Consider the following 27,352-nt stretch of genomic DNA (forward strand, 5'->3'; position numbering starts at 1 on the left):
CACACGTACCCAGAGCCCTTAGGACTGACAGAGGCAGGGCAAATATACTTTCTTCCCTTTTGTTTAAAAGGATAGGCCCACTGCGTCTATTCACTGAATAATAAGTTTAATAACTGACACTGTGTTGCGGCCCTGCAAAAGTGTCACAGAACTTTACTGTTGCAGAGTTATTAACTGTGGCAGAGCAGGTATTTCCCAGGCAGGAAAGAAATTGGCGCAAGGCTGCACTCAACCGTAGCTGGTTGCGTCTGATTTTTTTACGTTCTCCACGCAGCACACACGTACCCAGAGCCCTTAGGACTGACAGAGGCAGGGCAAATATACTTTCTTCCCTTTTGTTTAAAAGGATATGCCCACTGCGTCTATTCACTGACTAATATAACTGTGTTGCGGCCCTGCAAAAGTGTCACAGAACTTTACTGTTGCAGAGTTATTAACTGTGGCAGAACAGGTATTTCCCAGGCAGGAAAGAAATTGGCGCAAGGCTGCACTGAACCGTAGCTGGTTGCGTCTGTTTTTTTACGTTCTCCACGCAGCACACACGTACCCAGAGCCCTTAGGACTGACAGAGGCAGGGCAAATATACTTTCTTCCCTTTTGTTTAAAAGGATAGGCCCACTGCGTCTATTCACTGAATAATAAGTTTAATAACTGACACTGTGTTGCGGCCCTGCAAAAGTGTCACAGAACTTTACTGTTGCAGAGTTATTAACTGTGGCAGAGCAGGTATTTCCCAGGCAGGAAAGAAATTGGCGCAAGGCTGCACTCAACCGTAGCTGGTTGCGTCTGATTTTTTTACGTTCTCCACGCAGCACACACGTACCCAGAGCCCTTAGGACTGACAGAGGCAGGGCAAATATACTTTCTTCCCTTTTGTTTAAAAGGATAGGCCCACTGCGTCTATTCACTGACTAATATAACTGTGTTGCGGCCCTGCAAAAGTGTCACAGAACTTTACTGTTGCAGAGTTATTAACTGTGGCAGAGCAGGTATTTCCCAGGCAGGAAAGAAATTGGCGCAAGGCTGCACTGAACCGTAGCTGGTTGCGTCTGTTTTTTTACGTTCTCCACGCAGCACACACGTACCCAGAGCCCTTAGGACTGACAGAGGCAGGGCAAATATACTTTCTTCCCTTTTGTTTAAAAGGATAGGCCCACTGCGTCTATTCACTGAATAATAAGTTTAATAACTGACACTGTGTTGCGGCCCTGCAAAAGTGTCACAGAACTTTACTGTTGCAGAGTTATTAACTGTGGCAGAGCAGGTATTTCCCAGGCAGGAAAGAAATTGGCGCAAGGCTGCACTGAACCGTAGCTGGTTGCGTCTGATTTTTTTACGTTCTCCACGCAGCACACACGTACCCAGAGCCCTTAGGACTGACAGAGGCAGGGCAAATATACTTTCTTCCCTTTTGTTTAAAAGGATAGGCCCACTGCGTCTATTCACTGAATAATAAATTTAATAACTGACACTGTGTTGCGGCCCTGCAAAAGTGTCACAGAACTTTACTGTTGCAGAGTTATTAACTGTGGCAGAGCAGGTATTTCCCAGGCAGGAAAGAAATTGGCGCAAGGCTGCACTCAACCGTAGCTGGTTGCGTCTGATTTTTTTACATTCTCCACGCAGCACACACGTACCCAGAGCCCTTAGGACTGACAGAGGCAGGGCAAACATACTTTCTTCCCTTTTGTTTAAAAGGATAGGCCCACTGCGTCTATTCACTGACTAATATAACTGTGTTGCGGCCCTGCAAAAGTGTCACAGAACTTTACTGTTGCAGAGTTATTAACTGTGGCAGAGCAGGTATTTCCCAGGCAGGAAAGAAATTGGCGCAAGGCTGCACTGAACCGTAGCTGGTTGCGTCTGTTTTTTTACGTTCTCCATGCAGCACACACGTACCCAGAGCCCTTAGGACTGACAGAGGCAGGGCAAATATACTTTCTTCCCTTTTGTTTAAAAGGATAGGCCCACTGCGTCTATTCAATGACTAATAACTGTGTGGCCCTGCCTACACAATTCTGTGCCTGTAGTATCAATGGAGGGTGCAATGCTCTGCACCGCTGATTTTGAGAAAAAAAAAGCAACACAGCTAACAGCAGCCTGCACAGTACTCCACACAGTTAAATGTGGTCCTAGAAAGGACCGTTGAGGTTCTTGAAGGCTACACTCACTCCTAACACTCTCCCTGCCTAAGCACCACTTCTGTCCCTAATACTGGGTGCAATGCTCTGCACTGCCGATTTTGAGAAAAAAAAAAATTAGCAACACAGCTAACAGCAGCCTGCACAGTACTCCACACAGTTAAATGTGGCCCTAGAATGGACCGTTGAGGTTCTTGAAGGCTACACTCACTCCTAACACTCTCCCTGCCTAAGCACCACTTCTGTCCCTAATACCGGGTGCAATGCTCTGCACTGCCGATTTTGAGAAAAAAAAAAAAAAATTTCTCCACTGCTAACAGCAGCCTGCACACACTTAGATGTGGCCCTAAGAAGGACCGTTGGGGTTCTTGAAGCCTACACTCACTACAAACACTCTCCCTACAGCAACTCCAATAGAACAGCACTTTCCCTCACTAACTCACACGGCATCTGAGCCGAGCCGCGGGAGGGGCCGACTTTTATACTCGGGTGACATCTGATCACCCCAGCCACTCATAGCAGGGGGGTGGTATAGGGCTTGAACGTCACAGGGGGAAGTTGTAATGCCTTCCCTGTCTTTCAATTGGCCAGAAAAGCGCGCTAATGTCTCAGAGAGGAAACTGAAAGTAACCGTAACACCGCGTGGTACTCATTACGAGTAACGAGCATCCCGAACACCGTAATATTTGCACGAATATCAAGCTCGGACGAGTACGTTCGCTCATCTCTAGTATATATGCATTCATGTACAGCACTGCCTCTACAAAACATTGAGTTGGATTGTGTATCATTGGATATGTAGTGCACTGCCACTGTATTAGTGACCATAACTTGGACCATGAAACCCCTTAGTGACCAAGCCTGTATGCACCTTAATGACCAGGACTAATTTTGGAAATCTGATGTGTCAATTTACAATGAATAACTCTGTAAAGGTTTTGCATATCTAAGTAATTCTGATACCCCCACAAATGACCTCATTTTGAAAAATACACATCTTAATGTATTCACTGAGGGGTTTCATAAGTATTTTGACTCCACAATTTCTTTCCAGAAGTTAATGCAATTTAGAGAAGAAAAAATAAAATTTCATATTTTTGCAAATATGTCATTTAAAAGACAGGATTTGTTTTCTATAGTACATATCAAAATTAGGGTTTGCACCCCAAAATGGATACCCCTGTATGTCCTGTGATCAGAAACATACCCATTGTGACCCTTTCTGTCTGTATGAACATCATGGCCCAAATTGAAAGGAGCAGCCGGTGGCTTTTCAGAACAGACAATTTGCTTGAAGTGATTTAGTCTAACAACATAGAAACCTCATAAATGACCCCATTTTGAAAGCTAAACCCCTTAACAAATTCATCTGCACATGCATCTGCCATCTTGGTTATATATATATATATATATATATATACTGTAGACATTATTGTTTATTATCATATCCATGAGGGGAGATGCAATTATATAACCTTATATAGCCAAGATAGCCCTTACTGACTGACTTGCCACTAATTCTCTAACTTCGTGTCGTACAAACTTGAAATTTGGCACAACTATTCTTTAGGTCCTAAACAGAAAAAGTTAAGAGGTCACAACTTGATTATTCAATTCTAAGTGCAAAAGTAATTGACCCCCATGTAATGTAACTAATAACACACATCTGTACCGCACAAATGTGAAATTTGCCTCATTCATTCTTTACATCATAAATAGGAAAAGTAAAGGGGTCACAACTTGATTATTCAATTCTTAGCATGAAAAACTGTGAAAATCCATTACACATAAGATATCTCTGTTCTCTTAAACCATAAAGCCTGGGGAAATGATTTGTATACTGAGGAGAATCTATTTCACCTCTATATGTATATACTAAAAAGAATCTAACTGACCTCTGTGTGTATATATATTGAGGAGAATCTAACTGACCTTTGTGTGTATATACTGAGGAGAATCTAACTGACCTCTGTGTGTATATACCTTTGTGTGTATATACTGAGGAGAATCTAACTGACCTTTGTGTGTATATACTGAGGAGAATCTAACTGACCTCTGTGTGTATATACTGAGGAGAATCTAACTGACCTCCATGTGTATATACTGAGGAGAATCTAACTGACCTCCGTGTGTATATACTGAGGAGAATCTAACTGACCTCTGTGTGTATATACTGAGGAGAATCTAACTGACCTCTGTGTGTATATACTGAGGAGAATCTAACTGACCTCTTTGTGTATATACTAAGGATAATATGCTGAAAGGTTGTAAAGTACATAAGGAAGCAGCCAAGGACAGCAGGGATGAAGTATGACTTTAAGGGTAAGAAGGGGCTGCAACCTCTAGTCTGGGAGAAAAATTAAATAAAAAGGGGCATTACCTTTTAAGGGTAAAATGTGAGGAGAATGGGAGAGGTGTCACATTCTGCAGATAGACATCATTAGGTACAGTCTGAGGAGAATCTAACACTGCTTTATGTGTATGCATATGTTATCACTTGGCTCCTCTGAAGTAACCATGACTTCGTAAACTGTTCTGCGCAAACAATAGGTAAACACCTTCTCCAAATTAACTCGGGCAATGCTGGGTATATCAGGTAGTCCTGTAATGAAACACAAGTACTGCTTATAACAGATTTATTACATATAAAGAAAAATAACTATGGTTCCAGCAGGAATGGGAGAGCGCATCAGGCATAGATGTGATGGGGGCATGGCCTAATCTGCAGCAAGGGTAGATGCGTTAATCAGGAGCTCCTTAGCCAGACAACCTAGATCTGCTGGCATCTGGGATCTCGGACCCTCAGCCCTCAGTCCTTCTGACTTCACTACCAGCACTTTCTCGGAGTATGGAGGAGCAAAAAGCGAGGTTTTACATCTCGTCTGGCCACTCTGCAGGCTTGCAGCCTAGTGGAGCCTGAGAACCCGTAAACTAGAGTTCCGAGAAGGCCCGCGGAATTCTGTCGCCAAAGAGATCCATGAGCCACAAAGGGAGAGAGTGGTTGTGATAGAGCTTCCTTGTTTAGACACTGACCTGGGGATAGCTTAAGAAAAGTCTGTGCTGGTCCACTGTCCCACTATCTAGGCTGGAAATCTCCCAGTGTGGTCTGTATAGCCTGCATGGAGATGCTCTACTGAGGTGGAGAGTTTCCCAACTGCGTTAAAGGACACTCATTGCAGCGGAGCCAACCTTGTGAGAGGTCCTTTCTGTCATTAATATTGGGCCTAGAACAAACAGTCCTCACTGAAGCTCATCGAGGATCATTTGGGTCAGTGTACCAGGGAGTTTTCAGACCAGCTGGAGGAAGCCTTATTTATCTATGTGCTTCTTACTCTAAACCTGCACAGAGAGAGTGGACACACAAATTCTTATTATGGGCACTGCTAAAATTTTTCAGTAAACCCCACATTTGAGTTTTAATCATAAAATCTGCTCTACATACCAGAACATTCCCCAGACAACCTGGGCTACAGATACAGCTCTGCTTCATATAATACTTCAATATTATTTTAATCCTATGAAAGGGTTTCATTTTAATTTTTTTTACGATCTGCATGTAATCAAGAATTTTTTTGAGGACTCCCACTTATGTGGTCTGCATACAGTTAACAACCTCTTTAAGACCCTCCCTTTGGCAAATCTGCAAATAGTCAACATCTTTTATTTTTAATATTAGGTAACATGTTGTTGTTGTTAGCCGTTTAGTCATTCTCGACCCTCAGTGACCCTAAAGGCTCCCTCTCTCCATGTTTTTTGGTTTTGCATACTTCTCTCAGTAGTGGGGTATCCATGGCAGTATCAGCTTTGATAGTATCAGCGATCATGTCCCTTAGCGGCCAGGTCTTCTTTTGCCACTGATCTGTCCAAGCATTATAGCTTTTTCTAGCGACTCGCATTACATGGCCAAAATACGTGAGCCTGTGTCTGGTAATCTTGACCTCCAGAGATATATGAAGTCTTGATATATATGATTCAGGACTTCTCTGCTTGTTACTCTTGCTGTCCAGGGTATATGCAGCAGCTTTCACCAATATTGCAGCTCAAACGCATCAATTCTCCTATCAGCTTTTTTAGCAGTCCAGCTTTCACATCAATAGATGGTTATGGGGAAAACGATAGTTTGCACGATCCTGCATTTAGTTGCTATGCCGATATCCCTACTTTTTAAGATTTTGTCAATGTTTAGCTTTGTGTTTTACCCTAATGCCATCCTACATTTAAAGGGGTTGTCCCGCGCCGAAATGGCTTTTTTTTTTTTTCAATAGCCCCCCCGTTCGGCGCGAGACAAACCCGATGCAGGGGTAAAAAAAAAAAAAACGTCCAGTGTTTACCCGAATCCCCACGCTCCCGAGACTTCTTACTTACCTTAGTAAGATGGCCGCCGGGATCTTCACCCACGATGCACCGCGGGTCTTCTCCCATGGTGCACCGTGGGCTCTGTGCGCTCCATTGCCGATTCCAGCCTCCTGATTGGCTGGAATCGGCACACGTGACGGGGCGGAGCTACAAGGAGCAGCTCTCCGGCACGAGCGGCCCCATTCGGAAGGGAGAAGACCGGACTGCGCAAGCGCGTCTAATCGGGCGATTAGACGCTGAAATTAGACGGCACCATGGAGACGGGGACGCTAGCAACAGAGCAGGTAAGTGAATAACTTCTGTATGGCTCATAATTAATGCACAATGTACATTACAAAGTGCATTAATATGGCCATACAGAAGTGTATAACCCCACTTGCTTTCGCGGGACAACCCCTTTAATCTTTGGCATAGATTCATCAGCCTGGTCAATTTTTGAACCAAAAAAGATGAAGTCTCTCACGCATTCTATGACTTCATTGTCGATTTTGATTTTCGCCATTTTTTGCAGTTGTCATAATTTTTGTCTTCTTTAAATTCAGGTAGAGGCCCATTTTTTCACTTTCAGTTTTAATCTTCCATATCAGCTGCTTCAGACCTGCTTCTACTTTTGCAAGCAGAGTTTTGTCATCTGCATAATTGAGATTGTTGATGTTTCTGCCACGTTTTCTCACTCTGATTTCCAATTCATCTAGGTCTATTTTCCGCATGATCACTTCTGCATATAACAAGAATGCAGAAGATGCTGCCCTGTCGGATGCCTTTTCCGATCCTGAATCAATTTGTGTCCCCATACAGTGTTCTCACAGTGGCTTCTTGATTGGTATAAAGTAATTTTAGCAGCTTGACTAGATTTGCTGATACACCCAGCTCTTATAGGGTGTGCTATAGTTTGTCATGGTCGATGCAGTCAAAGGCCTTGATGTAGTCAGTGAAGCACATGTAGATATTATTTTGGTATTCTCCATCTTTTTCTATCGCTGGTGCCACATCCTCACCGGAATCCTGCCTACATATCAAGAAGTGCCGCTTCGACTGTTGATCTCAGTCTTTCCTGTATAATTTAGAGAAGGTTGCCTTGCTTTGGTAGAGGGATGAAGATAGATCTTTTTAAGTCCTGTGGCCATTGTGTGGATGCCTATACTGCCTGGTACAGTGATGTGATGGTTTTTACTGGTATTGACAGAAATAGCTCTGCCGGTACGCTATTTATGCCTAGTGCTTTATTTTTGGCCACTTGTTTCATTGCCATAACCACTTCTGACTTCAAAATGGAGGGCTCCTTGTCCACAGGCTGCATCTCATGCAATAGTACAGGTATGTGGTTGCAGGCATGTAGTTCCTCTGAGTCTTCCCTCTACCTATCCTTGATACTCTGTTGGTCATTCAGTTCCTTCCTAATTTTGCCATTGATTGTGCTGGTGCGTGCTATTAAAGGTTTTGGGGCCATCTTCACATGTTAGAATAGGCCTCGCATATGGCCTTTCATGTCTTCTGCTTTGAGTTGTTTGAAATGCTCATTCCAGTCCATTTTCTTGTCTTTCCTTGCCGCAAACTGAAAATCGGCATGTAGTTGCCAAACTTCATCTTTGTTGCCGTTCGCCTTTACTGCTCTTCTTTTATTGGGCATTCTGAGGCGTTACTTGGACAACTAATAGTGTTGCTTTTCCTGCTTTTTGTAGTTGAACTGCTTATTGGTTGTTTACATTACTATGGACTGTATATCGTGCCATAGTTCCTCTGCATGCTTGTCTGATGAGTCAAGCAGTTTGAATCTGTTTGCTACCTCAATAGTGTATGATTGAGGAATTTTAGAAGTGCAGAATTTTCTTAGTGGAGCATTTTCTTAATGCTATGGAATTTGATCTTGATCTTAGCTGCAACGAGTTCATGATCAGTTCCACAGTCAGCAACAGGAAAGGTTTTTATTGCAGCAACTGAACTTCACCAATGATGATTACACAGGATGTAATTATTCTGATTGCAATGGAGGCCATTGGGAGATGTCCACGTGTACAGTTGGCGTTTAGATTGGATAAACCATGTGCCCGTTTTACTGAGCTGATTTTCTTGGCAGAACTGTACCAGGCAATCACTGGCTTTATTTAATTCACCAAATTCCCGGTGGCTCCACTGAAAACAATGGTCTTCCGGTACCCCTGAAATGTTTTTCATGGAAGGGCTTTACATATAAGCTCTTCCCTGAAAAACAATAATTTTAGTGTAATAAAAAAAAACTTACCTTAGCTCTCAGCTGTTATTTAATAGCTGAGAGCTGTCTCTGATTGGTCACAATGCTCAGCCATTCAGAAGCAGCCCATTCTGCTGGCGGGGATTTTAAGTCCCCACCTGCTAAATACTACTGAGAGCAGTGTAGGGAAAAGAGCTGGCTGGACACGGCTGAGCCCCGGCAGCTGAAGAAAGGTGAGTCTTCTATTTTTTTATTCACCATTTCTTGTTTTTCAGAGAAGGGCTTATATTTAAAGCCCTTCCCTGAAAAACAATTTCAGGATGCCGGCAGCTGGGTCCCCTACTGCAGCTGTCATCTGTGACAGATGTGGTAGGGAATTCTTTATTCCCTGCAGGGATGAAGAATTCTTTTGCTGCGTCTGTCACAGATGTGGCAGGTGCAGCAGGGAATTATTTTTCTTCGCATGCTGCAGATGTGTTCTTCTACCCTGCGGGGACATGGCAGGTAAGTTTTTTTTTTTGTTAATTTTGTTATTTTCCACTAAAATTATTGTTTTTCAGGGAAGGGCTTATGTTTAAAGCCCTTCCCTGAAAACCAATGACAGTGTGCCAGCAGCAGGATCCTCTACCGCAGCTGTCATATGTGACAGCGGCAGTAGGGAATTGAGGAATTCCTCTACTACATCTGTCACAGATTTAGCAGAAGTAGCAGCAGAGAATTCTTTTTACTAGCGAGGAGAGGTAAGTTTATTTTTTATTTTTTTTTACACTGAAGTTATTGTTTTTCAGGGAAGGGCTTATATGTAAAGCCCTTCCATGAAAAACAATTCAGGGGTGCCGGCAGACCATTGTTTTCAATGGAGCCGCCGACAGCAGCCTCGGCTCCATTGAAAACAATGCAGAGCATGGGTCACCCTGTAAAATGCTCGAGTCTCCCATTGACTTCAATGGGGTTTGTTACTCGAAATGAGCTCTTGAGTATTACAAAAAGCTCGGCTTGAGTAAAGAGCACCCGAGCATTTTGGTGCTCGCTCATCTCTAAAACATCTTGCACATGGAATTAAAATCAAAGAAAGTTGTGATTAAAAAAATCACGGTAAAAAAAAACAAGCATTACCATTACTGCTCATAAACGGAAATTGTATAAAGTTCTACACTATAGTACATATCTGGAAATGTCAAGTCAAGATATAAATAAGTATTGTCGAAAAAAAAAAGCCCCTTTATGTCTATCATACCTGCATAAAAAATTAAACATGCTTATGCATAAAATAGTAATTTAATGTAATTTAAATTTCTGAATTAAAAAATTATTACCATTGTTTTACTACTAAGATTAATTATTGAATAGCAAAAAAAAAACATAAGCATTAGTGTATATATAGTAGGTCGGACCTATAATTAATAGAGGTGAGCGAGCATTCGAGCATCAGCATATTCAAAAGTACTTGTTACTCAAGCGAGCACCACGCAGTGCTCGAGAAAATTTCACCCTCTGCTCACCACATGTTTAGCAGCTTTTTTAGACAATGAACATGAAGGAAGGGCTTTGGCACCTCCTGCTATGACGTGCCAACCCTGTGCATGCCTATAGCAGGGATTGGCTGGCCGGATTAGGTGACCTAGGATCATAAAAACTCAGGTCACCTGATGCTGGCCTCACACGGAGGCTGGATTAGCTGAGGGACAGAGCTGCTGTGAATGAGGGAGAGCGATAGTGTAGGTTAGAATGAGCAATTAGGCAGGAATCCATCTTCAAAGAACCCAACAGTCCTTTTTAGGACTACAACTCCACTTTTGTGCATCCTCAGTTTGGCTACCTGGGACCAGTAATGCACACAAAGCATTCACAAGCATCTTGGCTGTATAATGCATACTGTTACCGGTTCTATACAGTATACTGCTACTGGTGTACCCAGACTATATAGGAACTAACAAACTAACTCCTCCCATTTTTCATTTTTTTATTTGTTTTTGGCTGAAAGCATAATAGGCCCAAGTGTGTGTCGTGTTGATCCACACTATATAACAAGACTGTGCACATTTTACACTGTCTATTTTTGGCTTAAAGCATACGTAAAATACCCTTAGGCAGCTAGCAGTGTTTTCGGCGAAACGGGCCCGATCAAAGGAGCGTTGTCCAACCCATTGAAATTCAATGGAGCCGGCAATACAGCCGGCTCCATTGAAAGCAATGGGCTACCGGAGAGCGCAGGATGAATTTTCAGGAAGGGCTTAAAAATATAAGCCCTTCCCTAAAAATCATCCTAAAATGTGTAAAAATAAAAAATATATATATACTCACCTTGTCCCTGCAGCCGGAGTTCAGCCGCGGCCGGCCGGCAGTTCTCCTGAACTGCTCTGTGTAGTATTCAGCAGGCGGGGATTTAAAATCCCCGCCTGCTGAATGGGCTGCCTCTGATTGGTCACAGCCCTCTCCAATCAGAGGCAGCTCTCACTCACCCATTCATGAATTCATGTATTGCCGGCTCCATTGAATTCAATGGGCGAACTTTGTTTTTCTCTGCCACAGCTGTTACAGCTGTGGCAGAGGAGAATGATCTTTGTAGTATATGTTCTCAATGGGGTCGGCGCTGCTGCCGCCGGCCCCATTGAGCGCATATATAGAACACAAGGAATCACAGAACGCAGATAGCGCAATCTGCGATTCCTCGTGTCCTATAATTTATCGGACATCCGCATAAAAAGCGGCCATGTGTCCGATCCCATTGCGAAGCAATGGTTCCATATATGCGCAGATCGCATGCGCAAATCGCAAGAAGAAACGCCCGTTTGACCGAGGCCTTAGTGAGTATCCTCTCGATCCGCACTATATAACAAGACTGTACTCATTTTACACTGTCAATTTTTGGCCTAAAGCATACGCAAAATACCTCTCAGTTTGCGTAGCATTTTGACGCAGAGCATTATACAACATGATCAACACTAGGGGTAAGGGTCGAAGACGTGGATGTCCGAATGAGGGTGTGGGCAGAGGCCGAGGTTCTGGGCGGGGTAAAACAGTGCCTGCTGCTGAGGAAGAAGTAGAACGCTGCGTATCTACGCTCCCTAGCTTCATCTCACAGTTTGCAGGTCTGCGTGGTACACAATTATTAAAACCACAACAGTGCGGTCAGATGATGACGTGGATAGCGGATAACGTGTCCAGTAATTTATCCACCACCTAGTTTTCCACGCAGTCCACTCACGCTAGCCAAGGGACTGGACCACTGAATTTTCATGCTGATGCTCCTTCCTTCAAGCCTGGTCCCTCCAGGAGAAGCAGGGCCATAGCAAGTAATCCCCCAACTGTTCCCCACAGCACCTCCTCGCGCCAAGCTCCTGTGCAGAGGGATAGGTGCTCGAAGGTCTGGAGGTTTTTTAATGAGAGCATGGATGCTCGATGAACAGTAGTGTGCAACCCGTGCAGCACCAAGATCAGCAGGGGAGCCACCACTACCAGCCTGACCTCCACCAGCATGTGCAGGCATATGATAGCTATGCACCTGACGAGGTGGAACGAAGGCCATTCACCACCTGCGGGTCACACCACTGCCTCTTCCCCTGTGTCTCATCCTGTCACTGAGATGCAATCCCCCTCCAAGGACTCAGGCACGAGCATCTCCCCGCCCTGCATCCACCCTTTCATCTCCACGGTCCTCCACTGCCTCCACCAATGTGTCTCAGCGCAGCATTCAACTGTCCATAACACAAACCTTAGAATGCAAGCGTAAATATGCAGCCAACCACCCGCATGCACAATCGCTAAACGTGCATATCTCCAAACTGCTGAGCCTGGAGATGCTGCCATATAGGCTGGTAGAAACTGCGACTTTCCGAAACCTCATGGCGGCGTCTGTCCCTCACTTCTCAGTCCCCAGTCGCCACTATTTTTTGTGCTGTGCCGTCCCCGCCCTACACAAGCACGTGTCACGGAATATCAACCGTGCCCTCACCAATGCACTTACTGGGAAGGTCCACTTAACCACCGACATGTGGACAAGTGCTGGGGGGCAGGGACACTGCATCTCCCTGATGGCACTTCTTCAGAGAGGAGTGGGCATCAATGTCTGACATCTATCAGGTGTTAGGAAACTTTGAGGAGTCAACACAAATGGTAAGCGGCGATGCGGCCATTATCAGCGTAACCATCCCGCTGCTTTGCCTGCTGAGAGGGTCGCTGCTAAGCATTAAGGCCAACGCTTTGCAGATAGAACAGGAGATGGGGGATGACAATACATCGCTTGACAGCCAGACCACCCTCAGGTCTGTTTCTCAGCGCGTATTGGAGGAGGAGGGGGAAGAGACTGCTGCCCACACTGCAGAGGATACCCATGCTACTTCCTTCACATCTGTTCAGCGTGCATGGGCTGAAGAGGAGGAGGAGACATCCTCCTAGTGAGGACAGCGTTGTGTTGCATACTGGAACTCTGACACACATGACTGAATTCATGTTAAGCTGCCTTTCCCGTGATCCTTGCGTTAGACGCATTCTGGTCAACACGGATTACTGGGTGTTCACCCTTCTCGACCCTTGGTATAGGGAGAACCTTTCCACTCTCATTCCTGAAGAGGAAAGGAGAGTGATGCAATACAATAAGGCCCTGATGGAAAAGCTGATACTAAACTTCCCATCTGACAATGCTAGCGGTAGAGGACGTAGTTCAGTGGGCCAACTAGCAGGGGAGATGAGGCGAACAGGCAGCATGTCCAGCGCAGGAAGGGGAACACTCTCCAAGGCCTTTGCCAATTTTATGGCACCCCAGCAAGACTGTGTCACCACTCCCTAGTCTAGGCTGAGTGGGAGGGAACAGTGTAAAAAGATGGTGAGGGAGTATATAGCTGTACCAACGTCCTCTGTGATCCCTCTGCTCCATACAACTATTGGGTGTCAAAGCTGGACACGTGGCACAAACCTGCGCTGTACGCCTTGGAGGTGCTGGCCTGCCCTGCCGCTAGCGTTTTATCAGAGAGGGTGTTTAGTTCTGTTGAGGGGATTATCACAAATAAGCGTACCCGCCTGTCAACTGACAGCGCCGACAGGCTTATACTTATTAAGATGAACAAAGCCTGAATTTCACCAGACTTCCCTTCTCCACCGGTGGAAAGCAGCTTACCATAAAGTATCTTTAAGCTGGAACTGGAGAATCATGCACCCTCTATCACCCCAAAAAAGGATAGAAGTAGCTTAGTCTATCCTTCTCTGATCTTCCTCCTAAACCAGCATGTCAGCATGCTGAACAGCCAATTCTTCAGAGGGCCAAAAGGCTCTGTAAAAACTTTTTTTTCAGAGGGCTGCCTCCAGGCTCTGTCAAAACATTTTTCTGAGGGCTGCCTACAGGTTCTCATCCCCAGTTTTGATGAGGTTCACCACTACAGTTCAGCAAATGTGCTGGTTCCAACTTCATACGCCCACAGAGTCCACAAATGTATCCCAGTGCAGTATCCAGCTATCTGACGCCGAGACAGAATGAATTGTCCTGGTTTGGCCACTCTAATTTCTTCATAGTACATGCTGTCTTTCCCTGGGGCACTGGTTAAAAAGTCTCTCGGGGAGAGGCAGGGGCTAGGACAGGCGCAGCTTGCCTATCGGTGGACCGCCACCTGGATCCCATAAAGAAAGTACGAGCTCTATGTTAAAAAAAATATTTCAGGGGTTCACCTGCACTCTGGGTAAACAAATCTTTCAGGGGTACACCTATACTCTTGGTAAAGAAGTGTTTCAGGGGTTCACCGATAGTCTTGGTAAACAATTTTTTCAGGGGTTTGCCTATACTCTTGGCAAACAAATGTTTCAGGGGTTTGCCTGTGGTCTGGGTGCACAAATTTTTCAGGGGTTCACCTATACTCTTGGTAAACAAATGTTTCAGGTTTTCACCTATAGTCTTGGTGCACAAATTTTTCAGTGCTTTGCCTATACTCTTGGTACACAAATATTTCAGGGTTTCACCTATACTCTTGGTCAACAAATGTTTCAGGGGTTCGCCTATAGTCTTGGTACACTAATTTTTCTGGGGTTCCCCTATACTCATGGTAATCAAATGTTTCAGGGGTTTGCCTATACGTTTGGTACACAAATGTTTTAGGGGTTTGCCTATACTCTTGGTGAACAAATGTTTCAGGGGTTCGCCTATACTATTGGTACACAAATGTTTCATGGGTTCGCCTATACTCTTGGTCAACACATGTTTCAGGGGTTTGCCTATAGTCTTGGTACACAAAAGTTTCAGGGGTACCAAATTTCACTCAATTTCTGATGCCATGGCTGCTAAGAATGACTGGTTTGAGGCACAACCAAAATCCTTCTTTTTGGAAGGCTTACAGAACTTGGAATACCGATGTAAGAAGTGTGTTGACATCAGTGGAGAGTATGTGGAATAAATGTAAAGTTTCATCTTCCTATCTCATTTCTTTCTGGGTAAAGCCAAAGACTTATCAGCAGCCCCTCGTATAAAGTCCTCCAATTTAATTTTTTTTTCCCAATTTTCGCCACTTAGAATTTTTTAAACGTTTTTCAGTACATTCTATTGGACATTAAATAGTACCATTGAAAAATACAATTTGCCCCACAAAAAAACAAGCTCTGATACAGCGATGGCGATGGATAAACAATGAGTTACGATTTTTTAAAAGGGGGAGGAAAAAACTAAAATGGAAAAAAACAAAAAAGGCTCTGTCACTAAGGGCTTAAAAGAAAAAATAAGCGTCAAACATGCTGTACAAGTTTTCGATAAGATATATATTTCCATTTGTTAACTTTATTCTGGACGTACATTTGAAAAACGCTATTTTTTTATTTTTTTTTTACCATTTAGGAGACTTACAAATTTAACATTAGTTATTAAAATTTTGAGGAATATTTTGTTTTTTACCAAAGGCAAGATTGCAAAGGCTCATAGGTGTCAGAATGATAGATACCCCCACAAATGACCCCATTTTTAAAATTACACCCCTTAATAGTCATGACTATTTTGCAAATATGTCATTTTAAAGACAGTTTTTTTTTTCTATTGTGGACATGAAAATGAGAAGTAGCACCCCAAAATGAATACTACTGTTTGTTTTGTATTCAGAAACATACTCATTGTAATAATCTTATGTCTGCATGCACAATGGGGCTCAACCAAAGAGAGCAGTCAGTGGCTTTCAGAACAGAAATTTTTCTTGAAGGTGTTTCACGTCCCATTGCCCACTTGCAGAGCCCTTGAGCTGCCAAAATGATAGAGAAACCCCACAAATGACCGTATTTTGAAAACTAGACCCCTAAACAAATTAATCTTGCAGTATACTGCATATTTTGACCCCACAGTTTTTGAATGAATCTAAGCAAAGCAGAAGGAAAAAAATAATTTTTTTTTAGCAATTGTGTAATTTTAATATTAGTTTTATTTTGTTCAGCAAACATATGAATGAATGGACTCCTTACTATAGACAGGTTTTCCCTTACAAAAACAAGTAAGCATATATTTGGAAGGCACCTTGCTACACTCAGGAGAGCTTTAAACTAGAACAATATTGGAAGGGAAGTGAAAGGCCAGGTAAAAATATACAGCTAATTAATACATTTGAGAACCTTGCTATTAGAAGTGAAAAGAAAAAACAAAGACAAAAAGTTCAGAAGCAAAGTGGAGGAGGAGAGACACTGATCGCAAACAAATGTTTTACAAAAATTCACAACAAATGTGAAACAAGTAATAGGAATTGGAACTCCTAACACAGGAAAAAAATATTATGTCTGTTAGAGATGGGATTACCACTAGGGGCACCAGTGAGGCGGAACATTGTCCTGGAGCTGCAGGGGCCCAGCCTAGCGGCTGTGTTCAGGGTTCCCCCGCTCTGGTGGTCTGTCGCGGTGGCTGGCGGCGCACGCCACGTCGTGCTTGGGCGCGCCTGTCCACTGGTCGGCCGTGCTGCGCTCTGGTCAGTGCGCACTTCCGGGAGGAGATGACCTTGTGATTCCCTCTGGGATTGACAAGGCAATTGCTAGGTGGATTCATAACTGGCTTAGTAATCGTACCCAAAGAGTGGTCATAAATGGCTGCATATCCAATTGGAAGAATGCGGTAAGTGGGGTACCACAAGGCTCTGTCCTGGGCCCAGTGTTATTAGAGAGAGGATTTAAAAAGAACTAGAAAAGCTAATACAATTAGTGCCGACTAATATAATTATATTTAACAAGGAGTAATGTAAGGTCCTTCAGCTGGACAAGAAATCTCATCTGAAATACTGTGCCCTGTTCTGAGCACCCCAATTTAAAAAAGACAGACAAACTGGAGCACGTTTAGAGAAAAGCTACCAGGATGTTGAGCGGTCTGCAAATCATGTCCTATGAGGAACGGTTAAAGGATCTGAGAATGTTTAGCTTGTAAACAAAAGGCTGAGAGGAGACTTAATACCTGTCTGCAAATATCTGAAGGGCTGTCAGAGTGCAGAGGCATCAGCCCTATTTTCATCTGCACAAGGAAAGACAAGAAGCAATGGGATGACGTTTAAAAGGGAGGAGACAGATCAAATATCAAGAAAAACTTTCTTACAGTGAGGGTGATCAATGAGTGAAACAGGTTACCACGAGAGGTGGTGAGTTCTCCTTCAATGGAAGTATTCAAACAGAGGCTGGACAGACATCTGTCAGGAATTATTTAGTGAATCCGGCACTGAGTAGGGGGTTGGACCCGATGACCCTGGATAGAAATTTAAGAATCTTTTGATCCTGCTTGTATAACAAATACAACAAACCCAGTACGGACATTGTTTATTCATTCACACAAAGTACGCTAAGTATACTGATTGATAATTTGTCAAATGAAATAGAAACAGGGGACTGTACCTTTCTAAAGACACCACCTAGAAATAAACACGTGTGAAAAACAAGTGCCTTAGTTACTGCAGTTTTGTATTTGTCTGGTGTCTACCATCAAGAGACCTTCACAGTCCTTAGAACATTCCACATGCTCGTATTCTTCATCAGAAATGTTGTAGTTTAGTTGATACACGAAGAATATCAAAGCTTTATCAATTACATATGTCCAGTGGAGTACCGTCAGGGGTGACAATTGCAACCAGGCCCCTGCGCTGAGAGGGCCCAGTGGCCCCACCATATACAAAATGCACATTGAGTGCATTATCGACTGGTTGCACTGTCGGCTGCGTGATTGGTGCTGCCAACCGTGTGTGGTTGTAGGAGGAGCAAAGAAGGAGAGAAGAGAAGGGGAGGCAGTGCCTGCAGGTCAGCACTTGGATAGTGGAGAGCGGTTACCCAGGGAGCTGGCAGCTAATGACAGGCTGCAGACTCCAACAGCATGTGTATCTCCCACTGAGACACTGCAGTTGTGAGTGGTCACAACAGAAGTCTATCAGTGCAATGCCATCCAGTGGTTACCAGGGAAAGTGTCTAGGTCCTCTCTCTACTTACCTCTGGAGCGATGTCTGGATAGAGCCTGTAAATAAAGTTCAGGAGGACCTGTGGTCCCATAGCAACGCTGATCACATGAGCCTACTACAGTCATGTGATCCACATTGCTATGCCAACCGAAGATCCTGGACTTTCATTTACAGACTGTCCAGACACCATTCCAGAGGTGAGTGAAGTGGGTAATGTACTTAAATATGTATAGCTGGTACAAGTTATACCAGCTGTACATATATAATTATATACAGGAGATCTCCAGGTTACACCAGCATGGTCCATAGCACCATGTACCATGCTGGTGTAACCTGGGTATATCCTGTATATAATTATATATGTACAGCTGGTATACCTTATACATCTTTAATATAGTGATATAGACCATGCTGGTATACCCTGGCCCAGTTTATATCAGCATGGTTGATATCACTATATATAAGAGATGTATATACTTCTCCCTGTATGTAGTGATATAAACCATACTAGTATAACCTTGAGATCGCCTGTATATAATTATATATGTACAGCTGGTATACCTAATACATTGTGTATATAGTAATATAGAGCATGCTGGTATACCCTGGCCCAGTTTATATCAGCATGGTTGATATCACTATATACAGAATGTATAGATTATATCAGCTATACACACATAATTTTCTCCAGAAAATACCCAGTTTTGGATGGTTACATACCTACACTGGGGGATTTTTTCCTGTTTAGAGATAAGTGAGCATACTCGCTAAGGACAATTACTCGATCGAGCATTGTCCTTAGCGAATACCTTCCTGCTCGGAAGAAAAGGTTCGGCTGCCAGCGCGGGTGAGAGGTGAGTTGTGGCGGTGAGCAGGAGGGGAGCGGGGGGGGGGGGGGAGAGGGAGAGAGAGATTTCCCCCTCCGTTCCTCCCCGCTCTACCCCGCCACTCCCCGCCACCGGCAGCCGAACCTTTTCTTCCGAGCGGGCAGGTACTCGCTAAGGGCAATGCTCGATCGAGTAATTGCCTTTAGCGAGTATGCTCGCTCATGTCTATTCCTGTTCCATTTGGGGAGCAGGAAAGGGGAATCCCCGCAGTTGAATGGATCCGTCGTTAGATGGAAGCAGATGGACTCCTTTGACTATTATGGGGTCCATCCTCTTTCCACCCAGCTGCCAGGCTTTTGGACGGAAGAAAAAAATGCTGCATGCAGCACTTTTTTCCCCGGTATTTTATGCCGGATCTGTAATGTAATCTCCGGCCAGAGGTTTTGATGCAGTTGTGAAACCGTCCTTACACCAGCATTGTCGATATTACTGTATACAGGAGATGGATATACTTCTCCATGTGTATATTGTTTGAATCCACATGCTGTTTTTATTAGTGTATGCAGTTTTTTTATGTGATTTTTATTGTGGTTAAAAAATGCACCAAAAACATGATCTGATCGTGAAATTCAGCCTGAAATCACACTTACCAACGTTCGATGTCCTAGCGGATGTGAGACGCTTTTGTGTTAAAACCAACTCGCAATGAAACTAAGAAAGTAGCGATGCTTTTAGCTGCGGTGTAGGATTTCACAGTTTTTCCCATTGTTTTCAATGGGTAAACCTTGCATCGCATCACACTCGCATGCACCTCGCATGCTGCGTGATGCTGTGTCAATCCCATTAAAAACAATGGAGGATGCAATGCCAAGGCAATGTCCAAAGATAGGACATGCTTGATATTTTTGCACGATGCGGGGAAAAAAATGGCTCATGTGTATGAACCCATTCAAAAGAATATGGTTCATATTTGTGTGAGATTTGTGCGTCATGCTCAAATCTTATGTGATTTTCTCAGCCGTGTGAAAGCGGCCTAAGGGGCTACAAAAAGATTTTCATATAGTCAAGGAATTAAGTCATGCTTAGAAAACTTGGGCCAAGGGGCTAGATCATGTATGTAAATTTGTTTTGCAGCTGTATACAACACAGTTTAGGTATGGGTACGGGTATAGATGGAGGCAGCTAAACTTTTGCACCCAGGCCCCTGAGCCTTTAGTTACACCCCTGCATATGTCTAATTGTATGCATGCATCCTTTATAATGAACTTTAGCCTTTGGGAGGAGCTGATCACAAGCTTGACTCACTCAGTCAGCATCCAATCATAATACAATAAGCATTTCATAGCAAATCAGAGTAAAGGTATGGCTAGTGCACATTCATATATCTATAGCTGCATCAAGATAGAAAATTCTTAAACAAGATGTCCTACTGCAAGGACTTGAAGCCTTCAAAATTACATCTAACACATAAACTAGGAATAGGGCCAATACATCCAGATGAATAATTACAAATGCAATGTTTGTTAAAAAGATCGATTCATTATTATGAGCTATATTTTCCCATTGCTGTCGCTGTGTGAACTAAAAAACTGGCTGAACTAATTATGTGCTTAACCCCTTCCCGCCCTAGGACGCACCGGTACGTCCTGGGAGCCTGGTATTCCCCACAACAGGACGTCCTGGGGATAGCGCGAGGTCACATAAGATCCCGCGCTATCCCGCAGCGGGAGACGGCTGTCAGTCACAGACGGCGTCCCGCTGCAACAGCAGGGGGGAGGGGCATCGGAGATCGCGGCAGGGAAAGAGTTCACAGAGGGATCACGCTCCCTCTGTGTCTCCGGCCGGCTCTCGCGATGTCATCGCGAGAACCCGGCCTGTCACCATGGCAACAGGACACCAGACACTGACGTCCTGTATTGCCTATGCCTATAATGACAGCGATCATAGGCACAGTGCTGCAAATAGTGTAAAAAAAGAAAATAAAAATGTAAAAAAAAACCCTTTTTTATGCTTTTTCGAATATTAGCATAAAAAAAGGGGAAAAAAAATTAAAACCCCACATATTGGGTATTGACACGTCCATAACGATGTGTAAAAAAGGTGAACATGCTTTTTATTTTGTACGACAAAAAGCGTAAAAAAAACCGCTAAAAAACAGAGGCAAAATGCTTTTGCCTCCAAAAAAATGCAATAAAAGTGATCAAAAAAGCCGTACATTCCCCAAAATTGTACCAATAAAAACTACAGCTCATCTCGCAAAAAATAAGCCCTCATAGATCTCCGTACATAAAAAAACAAAAAAGTTACAGGACTTTGAATGCAGCTATAGAGAAAAAAAAAAGATTTCCAAAAAAAAATTTCCAAAAAAAAGAGGGGGGGGGGGGGGGGGGTTATTGCAAAAAAGTGTAAAAACCTAAAAAAAATATAACAATTTTGGTATCGTTGTAACCGTACCGTCCCGCAGAAAAAATGTAGTGTGTCATTTATGCTGCATGATTAACGCTGTAAAAAAAAAAAATCTCTGGCAGAATTGATGCGTTTTCTCTCCCTGTTATCCTAAAAAAAAAAAAAAAGTTTTACGATATAGTCTATGTACCCAAAAGTGGCACCGATAAAAACTACAGCTCGCCACGCAAAAAACAAGCCCTTATACGGCTGCGTCCACGGAAAAATAAAAAAGTTATGGCTTTTGAAAAATGGAGATGGAAAAATACCAAAAAATCGCTTGGTCCTCAATACCAAAATAGGCGGGGGCGTGGCCTGGAGAGAAGCCGAGACGGCCGTGTCTAGCTAGACTCCGCTCGGCATCATCACTCAGCGTCGGTTAAAGCATACCGGGAGGCTCGCTAACATCACCGCCGGCAAGGAGAGGCATCAGAGAGCATGGCAGCGACGAGACGGAGGACTTCTAAAGCCCAGCCGAAACGCCTGGAGGAGTTTTTTGTACCGCGCGCTCCTCTCACTGTCATGGCGGCGGAGGGAGAAGATGCAGCGACGGCTGTCAATCCGGTAAGAGGATCTCCTGAGTCCCGGGAACTGCAGCCCCCAGATGAGCAGGCAAGCCCTAGCACCAGAGAACAGCAGGGAGGGCTAGGACAGAGGGAAAAACAAGTTAAAGGAGACTTTAAACAGAAGTCAGATCTCTCCACCGGGCACAACATGAAAAACAAAATGGCGGCGACGCCATTACAGGGAGGTCAGACTTCCTCTGCCTCTGGCAGCCCCGCCAAACAGCGTCAGAAACTATCAGAAGGCAGAGATGAGGAAAGCTTTGAAAACGTTCCCTCACCGCCGGCATTAGATGGCGAAATAAATAATCTAGTGGCCACAGAAAGACCCGCCTCAGAATTATATATTAAAGAGGCTATCCTGGCCTTAAGGCACACGATCCAGACCGACTTGAAAAGTCTAACCCAGCATGTAGACTCCTCGGTGCTGGAAGTCAATAACAGAATTAACAATACAGAACACAAAATGGAGGAGATGGTCAAATCACATAATGCCCTCATTGATGCCCACTATGATCTTGAAGGCCTGGTTACTAAATTACAGAATAAAATAAATGACATTGAGGACAGAAACCGGCGTAATAATGTGAAGATTAGAGGAGTCCCTGAAAATATCGCAAATTCTGACTTGATGGCTTACGTGGTCAGCATGGTCCAGAAAATCCTACCGAACATTCCTGAGCAGGAACTTAGGATTGATAGAGCGCACAGACTCCCACTGCCTAAATTTTTGAAGGAAAATAGTCCAAGAGATACTATTGTCCGTTTTCATTACTTCAGCACAAAGGAGGCCCTCATGTTCTCCGCAAGAAAGTTGGGGGTATTGCCAAGCCCGTATTCAGATATCCGCTTGTTTATTGACTTGTCTCAAGCCACGATGGAAGCGAGGCGTAGTTTTGCAGGAGTGACTCTGGCCTTGAGAGAGGCGAAAATTTTGTATAGATGGGGTTTTCCCACTAAGATCATCGTGTCAAGAGACAATTCTTCTCACATTTTTCTGGATCCCACCTCAGCCAAAGCAGCTTTGAAAACATGGGGCATAAAGGTGAGGGACCCCCCCTCCTCCAATTTTGATGGCCCAGAAGGGAGAAAGCAAAGAAGAGAAGCTCGCGTGAATTAATTAATTTCTCCCTCCCAAAGGACATACAGAGGAACAATATTCTCGGATTCCTTGCCAAACTGGTTCACCTTTTTTTTGGAACCTTCCCGTCAAAAGTTACGCAGATTTGAGTGATGTTCCCACTCTCACACGAACTGTTGCTCCCCGAAATGAGTTTGCAAGTGATTGCTTACCTAATTCTCTTAAGTATGCTCCAATGTGCTTTGCTGACCGTTGTCTGCATGCTAAGATGTTCTTTAATTGTTTTTTATGCTTTTGTCTCCCTTTGCTTACCTAGAAATGGTGTTTCTAGTCTTGTTTATAGTTTTTTTTCAGGCATCTCTTACTACGGTGGTTCTCTAGCTCTTAGCTCCGCACAGCTATTGATAGGAAAATGGCGCTGAAGGTGCTGGCTCTGAACGCCAATGGATTGAATTCCCCGACTAAAAGGAGAGAGGTGTGGAAAGAGGCGCTCCACCACAACGCTGACCTTGTATGTATACAAGAAACACACTTAATTGCAACAGATTGTTCCCGTATGTCGCATAAGAAATTCCCCCAAACATTTTTTGCATGTGCACACAAGAAGCACGCGGGGGTGATGATTGCGGTTAGAGACTCCACAACATTCACAATTGATACCCAAATGTGCGACCCTAGGGGCCGCTATATAATACTAGTGGGTACTCTGAGGGGCTCACAAATTACATTAATAAATTTATATGCCCCTAACACGAAACAGGTCCACTTTTTAAACAAATTGATGAAAACAGTACACAAAATTGCTAAGGGACCTCTTGTTTTGTGCGGAGATTTTAATTCGACACCTGAGAGCAGACTAGATTCCACCCAGAGTCACAAAAGGAGAGACTGGATGGGCCGCTGGATGCGTGAGAAGGCCCTGTTCGACACTTTCCGTTGCTTAAATGCTTCGGCGAGGGAGTTCACTTTTTACTCTGCCCGCCACAGGACGTTCTCACGCATCGATCTGTGCCTGGTGGATAAACAATTGATTACCTCTGTGTCGGAGGCGGCCATTGGCACGGCCACATGGTCGGACCATGCCCCCACAATTACGTCAATCCATATAGGCAATCCCTATAGAAATGCAAATATATGGAAAAATAATCTCTTCCTTATGAAAACCCCTGAATATAAAAAAGAAATTATCAAAAAAATAGAGGAGTTCTTTGACATGAATGACACCCACGACGTAGACTCTAGCACTCTTTGGAACGCCCATAAAGCGTTTATAAGAGGGGTGTTTATACAGCTAGGCGCCAGGTATAAAAGACGGAAGCGTGACATGACTGAGTCCCTGGTGAATAACATTCAATCCCTCGAAAAAGAATTACAATCTTTTCCCTCCACGGCTACCCACAACAAATTACTCCATGCACGATTGGAACTCCGCAAAACCTTGCAAGGCGACTTCGAAAAAATGGTCTCCATAAATAAGGCTAACTTATACTCGTCAATAAATAAACCAACAAAATTGATGTCCACCCTGACAAAAAAAAAGGTAGTCAAATCTAAAATTCCCTTTGTGTGGAACTCAAAAAGGAAAGACTTCAAGATTTCCCACCCGAAACAAATTGCTGATAGATTTAGCTCCTACTACAGCGAGCTATATAACCTGAAAGGAGACGTATCCACAATTCAACCACAAAAGGAGGTGATAGGGAAGTTCCTTGATGGGCTGAGCCTTCCTAAAATCTCCACCTCTCAGAGGGCTGAATTAGAGAAGGAAATGTCCTTGGCAGAGGTCTTGGACACTATTTCGGTAATGAAGAATCAGAAAGCGCCTGGCCCTGATGGTTTTTCGGCCGAATATTACAAACTATTTCAGGACCTGTTGTCCCCACATTTAGTACGCCATTTCAATCTGGCTATGCAGAAAGGTACATTTCCAGCAGAATCTCTCTTAGCTACTATTGTAGTACTACCTAAACAGGGAAAGCCCCCCGATGACCCGGCCAACTTTAGGCCGATTTCACTGTTAAATGTGGATGTAAAGATATACTCTAAAACTTTGGCGAGGAGATTGCTGGAGATTCTCCCAGAGGTTATTCATCCCGACCAGGTTGGGTTCGTGAAGGGCAGGCAGGCTTCAGATGCTACGCGTAAAGTAATAAATCTCCTACACTCTCTGAAATCCTCACGTCTCCCAGCGGTCATGGTCGCCTTAGACGCCGAAAAGGCCTTTGACCGCGTCCACTGGGACTACGCATTCATGACCCTGGAAAAGTTCGGTGTAGGTGAGGGACTGCGGAGAGCTATTCGAGCCTTGTATTCTACGCCCTCGGCCAGGACTCTGGTAGATGGGACCCTGTCCGAGCCGTTTAAAATAACCAACGGCACGAGGCAGGGTTGTCCGCTGTCGCCCATATTGTATGTCATTTCGATCGAACCTCTGGCCGAAGCAATTAGAACATCATTAGAAATAAATGGGATACCTCTAAATCTCCGCCAACACAAGGTCGGGTTGTTCGCGGATGATGTGATTTTAACCTTGACGAATCCGCTAAGTTCTTTAAGAGCAGTCCATCACATCTTGCGCGAATTTAGTCAAATCTCGCAATATAGACTTAATGTAGACAAGTCCATGATCATGGGGATAAATGTCTCTAAGGATTTGAAAGATTCTATAAAAAAGGAATTCCCCTTTGAATGGAGGGACAAAGAGCTCCCATATTTGGGAATAAACCTGTCTCCCGATACAAACGACTTGGAGAAAACTAATTTTCCTCCATTATTGGCATTCATACAGAAGGAACTGGACAGATTGGCAAAAATCAATCTGTCATGGTACGGTAGAATCATGATATTTAAAATGTTACTCCTTCCCAAGATATTATATATTTTTCGAGTCTTGCCAATTGACGTCTCTTTAAATACGTTATCTAAACTCCAAAGACAAATTTCTCAGTTTATATGGGAGGGAAAGAAGGCCCGTCTGGCCTTACCCATATTGGCCATGCACCGGTCCAGGGGGGGAGCTGATATTCCAAATGTGGAAAAATACAATAAGGCCTCACTACTGAACCAGTCCAGAGGTTGGCTCTTACAAATAGACAAGATGGGTTGGGCAGGCATAGAAAGCAACCTTGTAAGACTTAGCTCGTGTAGACCGCTGCTCTTAGCGGCGTCCTTAGAAGTTATGGCACATCGCTTGAATCCAATAAATAATCTGAAAATTTCCATGAAGAATCTTTCCCCTACTACCGATGCTTCCTTGAGAGTTTGGAGGGAGTTGACTGAAAAGCTAGCCAATCAGGATAAGTTGGAGCCTACACAGATTCCGTTGGAGACATTGGGTCTATTCCTTCCAGATTTAGATCTGAGACACTGGAAGGCGGGAGGGGTGTTGAATGTGTCGGACCTAATGGCGGAGAGTACATTGTGGCCCTTTGAGAAACTCATATCTAGATATGGTCTAAGCCCACAAGACCTATACAGCTATAATAGAATTGCCCATTTTTTACATAAATCGCAAATCCATACAATTAAAATCCCTCACGAAGTCATAAAACGAATCTCTTCCAACGCGGTGTTGGAGAAATCCGAGACTAGACTCTTTTATGATTTACTAACAGGTAACAACATTTTATCCAAAAGAGTTCACATGCTTAATTGGGAAAAAGAACTGGAGAAGACCATCCCAATAGATTACTGGCATAACGCATTTAAATTAGCGGGGAAAGCTACTAAAGGGATGGGGATCTTGGAAGTACAGATTAAGGTCAACATGCGTTGGTACTACTCACCAGCATTAATCAATAACAGATTCCAAAAAGGTGATGGAGCGTGCTGGAGAGGGTGTGGAGGCAGAGGCACTCTTTCCCACATTTTCTGGTCGTGTCCTAAACTGAAGGTCTACTGGCATGAAATACTAAATTTAATAGACAGGACCGTACATGGCCGGGTTGGCAGGGGGGCGGAACAGATCCTTTTGCTGGTGGGCTTGGAGGATCTAATCCCCCCGCTCAGGAAATTGGTGGCACATGCCCTAATGACGGCAAAAGCCTTAATTGCAAAACACTGGTTGAAAATGGAACCTCCGTTATACCAGGAATTTGTAGATAGAATGGCGGAGCAAAAGGTATTTGAAAGATGGCTGGCGTTCAGGGAAAATAACACCTTGAAGTACGAGGAGATGTGGAGCGTGTGGAGAGAACCCATCTGACCAGTTTTAAATGTTTATCTTAGGATGCCTTTCTTTGATACTTGGTTATTTTGTCTTGTTGTGTTAGGTCTCCTTTGGCAAAACGTAATTTTTCTCTTTGAGTATTCGTACTATGAGTTGGCGAGACCAAGGTTTCGCAGATTCTTAGGAGATCCGTTTCCTGA

This window comes from Eleutherodactylus coqui, chromosome 1, assembly GCF_035609145.1.
Source record: "Eleutherodactylus coqui strain aEleCoq1 chromosome 1, aEleCoq1.hap1, whole genome shotgun sequence".
In the NCBI taxonomy this organism is placed as follows: domain Eukaryota; kingdom Metazoa; phylum Chordata; class Amphibia; order Anura; family Eleutherodactylidae; genus Eleutherodactylus; species Eleutherodactylus coqui.